Genomic DNA, 8,209 nt, shown 5'->3' with positions numbered 1-8,209 from the left:
TCCCTTTATATGTATCTATATCTCTCAATCACACACACTCTCACACTACAAGATATAGACCTTATAGCGACGTTCAAAGCGACGAAAATACAAACAACAAAATCTGCCCCCATCGTCACAAAAAGCGTCGTTATTGACGACGCCATAGAATCGTCGCTATATATGTCGCATTTGCGACGTATATAGCGACACATATAGCGACGGTTACAGAGAATTTGCGATGCTTATAGCGACGACAATAGCGACGCGTGCAGTAAATTTGCGACACAAATAGCGACAGTAACAGAGAAAAAAAAAATTTCGTGGCAGGGCAGCAAGCTGCCCTGCCACATATAGCACTGTGTGCTGTATGGGAGCCATACAAAATAGTTTCTGCAGTGTTGCATACAAAGCATTTGCAAACAAAAAGAATGTGTACTGAAATCATAAAACTGATAGATGAAATAAATACATGATATCGCATTAAATGCGATTGGTACAATCATAAAACAATATCACTAATACATAGAAAATGTCTACATAGATCGGGCGACTAAAAACTAAAGGTATGTGAGCTCTAAGGATCCAAGGGTGAGCTACAAATCCTCGTCCCTCGAAAGCTCTTCCCGCTGCAAAGGAGCATCAAATGGATTCTGTAGAAAAAGAAACAACACATCAATCCGCCATACAATAATGCATTCAAATATCTCATGGTAACTACGGACAAGAAAGATGAGTGACTTACTGGGCCGCCGCGTCTATACAATCGGTCGATCAATGCATTGAGACCGTGCCTCTCTGCATATCGAGTCTCAAGGTCTTGCGGATCGCGATTTGTAATGGAGTGCTGCAAAGAAAACAAAATGCTAACTGTTAGAAACACGATTGTCAGTACAAAGAATATCTCAAAAAAAAAAAAAGCAAAACAAAAGAGAAACTTACAAAGTCCTCCAAATATGTCGTGTGGCCGCCACTCCCAAGATGATGTACCGATCCGGCCTTGATTCGTGCCCTCGCCGCCTCCCGCTGCTGACTCCAACGTCCTGGCGAATTTGTAGCCTCCTCCCTCAGTCGGCGCCAGTCGTCTGCATCTAACCACTCGGGCTTTGGAGCCCCACTCTTGATTGCCTTGCGTGCGTCGGATCGTCTATGTGACATGTATGCACGCATGCAATCCATCATCCAGCCCGTAGAGAATCTATCCACTGCGGTTGGCACCGGGAACTCCTCGTGCAAGGATGCTACTATGTACTCCTTTCTCCCCTCCGGTATGTTCCTCCAATGATCCAGGACGTTGTGCCGAAAAACTTGTTGGCACAACTCCCTCATGCGAGCCATCACCCTCCTCCCCTCATCATTCATGATGATGGCTCCTGACCTGCCATCCACTAGGTATCCATAACCCCTAGGAGTATACCTTGTATGGGCCCTCTCCCATCTCCGTCCACGCTCCTGGGCATATCCAGGAGACCCCTGTACATCCGGTGTACCGATGGGGGTACCCTCTCCCGGAGTGCCACTCAAAGGGGTGCCACCAAAAGGAGTGCCACCAAAAGGCGTGCCATCTGCCGACGGCTGCGCAAAAGCCGGAGTAACTGGAGTGGACGTCCCCACAGGTGTGACAAATCCTAGAGGTGACCGAGCTCTAGCTGAACGATGAGACGGAGACACCGCGTCCGTGTCTCCACAGCAACACCCCCCTGATCCTCCTGCAGTCGCAGTTCCTCCCTCTGGCCCAAGTCGCGAGTGTCGAGATCGTCTGCTCGAAGCTGAAGCATCTGATCGCGCTGAAGCTGATCTAGCAGAGCGCCCTGACGAAGAACGAGACAGCTCCTGATCTGCCATCTCTCTGAATCTCGCGAGCTGATCTGGAGACATGCGTGCCATCATCTCCTGAAACTCCTCGTCGCTCATCCCTCGACTCATCCTGAAAATGTCGATACCTGCACAGATAAAAAATGATGTTAGAATAATCAATTTAAATTATACAAAGCACATTAATATAAATCATTTTTGAAAAATCCCTCTTAAAATGCATATCTTATCTACCTTTATGGAAGATCTAAACAACGAATTGAGTAATACAATTCTCCAAGAATGAAGTATTCTATGGTCCCATGTTAATCTCCTGATACAACTCTGCATACACTAGAAGGTCGATAGACATGTCACCACAAAAGAACGAGTCTGCCTCGTTCTCAAAAAATTCTACGACTTCTGTATTTTCATCATTGTTAGCCGATGCGGGCTCCAAGCTTGCGGTGGCCTCCACCCCTTGTAATTTCGATCCCTCTATTTGCATATTTTCTTCATCTATGCTTGGAACATCGCTTTGATCGTATACTCTCGCACCTTGAGGAGTTGAAGGTATAACATACCACCATCGACGTTGTCGGGGATTTGGATAGAAGATTACCTGTTCACAAACACTTACAAAGCGGCTTCAAACTATTGTGACATAAACCATGTCGTATTACAATTAGTAAGAAAATGACTATTTGTACGTGTTCACAATGGGCCGGCAACACAAAGGTGTCGCGCAAATCCATCCATTTTTTTTCGGAATCTATTTCGAGAAATCCAGACGGACCTCGTCGAACTGTTGCGCCAGCTCCTCCAAGTACCACTTTGAACCACTGCACATCGAATACTATCATGGAGAAGCTACGGTAATCCACCATAATAATACTTTGCAAGTTTCCAAAATACTCCATCTCATCCACAACCGTGTTCGGATCGGTTGCTCGTCGGCGGCTCTCTTGCTCAAACCTTGCCATGACACCACAGTCCATTGTGGAGCGCATTTGGTCAATATGCTCCACCCGAAAATGCCGTCCGCGCGACCACGCTGCACTATATATTTTGTACTGTACATTGAAACACTCAAATTAGATGTAGCAAGCAAATTTAGATACGACACATTCTAAACCCCTCATTACCTTTGGACTACATCCCCTCGAGAACTCCCACTCCTCCATTGAGACCTCTGTCCCTTCGATGGATGCTGCGGTCAAGGCTCCATGCAACCATCGTGTTGACATAAACCGCGGCATCTCCTCCATGCCTTCGGGATATCGAATCGGTCGGTGACGCGTACTGCGTCGAAATTCAGCTCGTGCTTCCTCTCGATCTTGCCTTGCAATCTGGTACTTGGCGAGCCACGTCTCCATGGAGGCATGGTGCAACATACAAAAGCAATTCACCTTCTCTTCCATTGAGGCATCCATTCTTTTTTCTACCCCATTTCCAACCACCACATCTCCAGTCAGCCTGTCATCGTCCTTCAGTGTCCATAGCATTTCATTGTCTGGTTCCACCATTGGTAGCCATTGTGAGATATGCACTAACGCCTCTGACACCAACCAACCTTCCGCCATGCTACCTTCCGGACGAGCTCGTTGTTGCACAAAGCCTTTCAGGGTTTTCATGAAGCGCTCCAAGAAGAACATCCATCGCGTATGGACAGGTCCAGCAATCTCCACTTCGTCCACAAGATGCACAAGAAGGTGAACTTGTATCGTGAGCATGCTAGTGGGCAGGTATTTCTCAAAGAGACAGACCATCTCAACTGCTCCCCGCCTTGCGGATTCAATAGAGGACGTCTTAATCTCTTTCTGTGAGATCCATTGCACCAAAGTCGACAACTTGTAAATGGTCCCGTGAATTTCTGGAGTTAGTCATCCCGCGATCGCGATCGGTAGGACAAACTATCACAAATGAGAAAGCATTAAGAATAATGGTCACTTTTCAAATTTCAAAATGTCCATGCTAATTAAAATCCATTCTGTTCACAAACCTGACATATCTTATTCCAATCATGGGATTTTAGCCCAGACATTTGGTCATCTTTAGAAAATGCGGACCTGAGAGAACGCATCATACCCGTCGGAGTGCGGATAGACTTGATTACTTGCTTCACAATGTGCTCTTCTTTGGTAGACAAAACCCAGGGAGCGCGAGGAAGCTGCACTCCCCCTTCAGCACTCGACTACGACCAAAGTGCCTCCATCTTACCTACCTCCTTTAAATCCATTCGTGACCCTATAGTGTCTCTCTTTCCTGTGATGTGGTCCCATAGCAAGCTGCCCACATTTTTGAAAATATGCATGGGATCCAACAAGTGGTTGACCTGTAAGTGGGTCCAATATGGCAACTCGTAGAAAACTGAGAACCATCGCATTCCATTTGGATGTGATTCCGGGTTTACCATTTTCAGCTCGTACCAGCTTGCAGCGTTCATACGTGCTGGAGATCATCCAAGAAAACCTTCCCTGAGTTCATGATCCTCCGACAAGAAAGCGGCGTGTCCTTGATATACCATCTTCTTCATGGTTCGTGACCTTCGGGAGTCTAACTGTGGCCCACACAATGGACATGCATGATAACCTGAGGTAACGAGACCTGCAAGGCGATCCACGACCTAGTGAATACTTGATTGAATGAAATAAAATATAGATATTACCAGCGAGAACAAAGGTCTGCTCACCTGAGCACTCTCCCAATCCCGGAAAGTCATGCATCGTCCACATGAGAATGGCTCGAATGTTGGTTGACCGCCGACCATCGCGCCTGCTCATATCTTGCACCGTGACCCCCTCCTCCCACAAAATCTTAAGCTCATCGACTAATGGACAAAGATACACGTCCATATTTTTTACTTTGTAGCGGCCCGGGATGAGCAAGCTAAGGATGAGATATCATTTCTTCGTAGAAAGCCATGGAGGAATGTTGTAGTTGACAAGCACTATAGGCCACACACTATAAGAAGTCGAGCGTAGACCGAATGGGTTCACACCATCCATGGCGAGACCCAGCCGAAGATTCCTTGGCTCTCGCGCAAAGCCTGGGAAGGTAGAGTCAATGTGGCTCCATGTGCGCGAATCTGCTGATATTCGTTGCACTCCATCCGTGGACCTATTCTGCACATGCCACGTTGTCAAGCTTGCCATGGCAGACGTGCGAAACATGTGGTTTATGCGGGGAATGAACGAAAAGTGCCTGAGGACTTTTTGAGGGATGGTCTTCCCTTGCAAGTCCTGTCGATACCTGTGAGCACCACACTTTGGACATGTCTCCATAGTCTCGTATTCATCTCGAAACAATATGCAGTCGTTGATACATGCATGGATGTTATTGTAGTCCATGCCAAGCTTCCGTAAAACATGTCGTGCATCATCACGAGACTCGGGCATGGTGTTTGCAGGTGGCAATATATGATATTTCAATAACCTGAAAAAATCATAAAACACCTTGAAAAATCCATCCATGTTTGCAATAATACTGTTTTAAAAAAAAACAATGAAGTCCATGTGCAAGGTACCTGAATAACTTAGTCACACTCGTGTCGCTCCAACCGTATTTTGCTTGCACACTTAAGAGTGCAAGCAATGTCTTCAACTGAGATACTCGGCACCCATCATATAATGGTATGGATGCTTCCTCTCTAAGCGGGTCAGATGTCTCAACATCCATAGGAATCAATGAATCGATCATTGCCTCCATCTCAGGCTCCAAGATTGTAGGCAAGTCGGGAAGGTTGTCTGTCTCCTCTGGCATTGACGGTATAGATGGGCCTTGCGAGTGGTCGATTGGCTCCTGCAATCCATCCATCGCACGTCCACAAACTCTTCTAATTGGCCGCAAAGGGTGCACTCCCCCTTGGGTCGAGACATCACCCCCCTGGATACAAAATTTTCCAACAAGACCCAATCTTATTGTGTATGGTTTTCAATTAGCTTGAGAGTACAATGCATGAAAAATGCTAACTTAAATTACCATTTGCTGAAAATCTGCAATCGCCTGATCAATGATCTCAGATTGAAACTCGCCAAATCGTCGTACGTGTTCTATAGACAATCAGCGTTTTCGTCTAATGCCAACTTGCATTGAGAGCAAGGACATGGGACACGCTGATTAAGATACGACTCGCGGTCTTGAACAATAAGACCTTCTTCGTTTGCCATCTTATCTACATTACAGCAAACGAGGCTTAAATGGATACAGTAAACGAGATGTACATCAAGTTGCAAGTTGACCATAAACCTTGCATTGTATATAGTAGTCGAGAGATTTTCCGATGTTATATATCAGCCTTGTATCATGCTCAACGATTTGTTTGTCCCGGTAGATAATTTTTTGTTATATCTCGACTTTGAGTATAAGTAATCCATTTTAAAATTAATGCACGCCATCTATGAAATTTTATAACTATAGTAATAAAATTTATTTCAATCAATTCTACTCATAGTCATAAGACCTGAGAGAAATTATCCTATACTCAATTTAAGGGTTTCTTCTTCTATAACAATAATTTTGGGTTCATTTTGATGAAGTACGTGGCCATATGCAAAGCACATTGCATACCATTATCAATAAGTATATTATCTTAAATTTCCTTCCCCTCCCTCTCCCTCTCTTTCTCTCCCTCTCCCTCTCTTCCTCTGTTTCTCTCACCCTCTCCCTCTCCCTCTCGTTCTCTTTCTCTCCCTCTCTCATTTCCTCCCTCCCCCTCCCTCTCCCTCTCCCTCTCCCTCCCTCTTTCTCCCTCTCCCTCTCCCTCCCTCCCTCTCCCTCCCCCTACCTCTTTCTCTCCCTCTCTCATTTCCTCCCTCTCCCTCTCTATCTCTCTTTCTCTCTCATTTCCTAAACAAGCAAAAAAAAAAGTGATTTAAACATCCTCCAAGCAAAAGGAAGAGGGAGAGATACAATGCACTCTCCCTCTCTTTCTCTTTCTATCCCTCTCATTTACTTCCCCTTCCTCTCCCTCTCACTCTCTTTCTCTCTCATTTCCTCTCCTAAACAAGCAAAAAATAAAGTGATTCAAACATTAAACAAGCAAAAGGGAGAGGGAGGGAGAGAGAGAATGCACTCTCCCTCCTTCTCCCTCTCTTTCTCTTTCTCTCCCTCTCCTATTTCCTCCCCCTCCCTCTATTTCTCTTTCTCTTTCTTTCTCTTTCTCTTTCCTTCCCTCTCCCTCTCCCTATCCCTCTCTTTCTCTCTTACTCTCTCGTTTCCTCTCCTAAACAAGCAAAAAAGAAAGTAATTCAAACATTAAACAAGCAAAAGGGAGAGAGAGAGAGAATACACTCTCCCTCTCTTTCTCTCCCTCTCCCTCTCCCTCCCCCTCTCTTTCTCTCTCTCTCTCTCTCTCTCTCTCTCTCTCTTTCATTTTCTCTCCTAAACAAACAAAAGAGAACGATTTAAACCTTCAACAAGTAAAAGAAAGAGAGAGGGAGACTCACCAATGAGATATGGCGAGCGTGGGCGGCTTCTCTTTGCAACGAGGGCTCCTCCTCTCCTTCGCGAACAACGGCGGCGGTGACGGCGGCGGCGGCAAGTCTCTTCCTCTTCTTCTCTCACAAAGCCTTGGCTCTCTCCCTCGCTCTCACTCTCGCTCTCAAAAGGCGAAGAAAATAAAATAAAAACGGCGCTCTGGTTTCGGCTGCGTTTTTTTTCCCTGCGGCGTCGCTATTTGCATCGCTATTTGCGTCGCATTTGCGACGCAAATAGCGACGCCAGTTGTGACGCCAATAGCGACGCCTATAGCGACGCCGATATCCGCCGTCGCTAATCGGTGTTGCTAATTGCCCAATTCCTTGTAGTGTCACTCTCTCCCTTATCTCTCTCTCTCCCTTTATATGTATGTATATCTCTCAATCACACACTCTCTCACTCTCTCCCTTATCTCTCTCTCTCCCATTGCAAGTGGGGAGAGAAGTCCCACCAATATAGCTAGTGGCATTCGGATGATCATACCTCTCAACTTTTGGATGATCATTCTTGTCTTTATTACCTTTTGTTGCAAAGTCATGGCTAGAGGCACACGATTGTTGATCCATATGATAATTATTATTGATATCACCATTCTATTTTGTTGTGCCATGGGTGGCATCATGATCCATAGTATCATTGTGCACAAGGTCCCTATGTTTCTTAGAAGCCTCATGGATGAGAGAAATGGCATATGGAGCCTCAAGGTGAAGGGGATGGATGGAAAGAGTTGGAGGGGAGCAATTTCTATTGGTGGCGGAGAGGGAGGGAAAGGGATGAGGGTTGCAAGAAGGATGGTAAGGGTAGCTAAGGCCATGCGGTATTCCGAGCATCAACGATGAGATCGTGTGCGAGCTTTGTGTTTGCAATAGTGTCGTTGTTGCACTTCTTACTGCTCTTCTTGAAGAAGTGAAGTTGCAACCGTGGCAACAAGCATTGGTTGAAGAGAGACTCTAATTTT

The sequence above is a fragment of the Lygodium microphyllum genome, chromosome 21, assembly GCF_053477565.2.
Source record: "Lygodium microphyllum isolate KBCC chromosome 21, Lygodium_microphyllum_v1.1.10, whole genome shotgun sequence".
Classification (NCBI taxonomy): domain Eukaryota; kingdom Viridiplantae; phylum Streptophyta; class Polypodiopsida; order Schizaeales; family Lygodiaceae; genus Lygodium; species Lygodium microphyllum.
The sequence above is the reverse complement of the archived record's forward strand: the minus strand, read 5'-3'. Positions refer to the sequence as shown.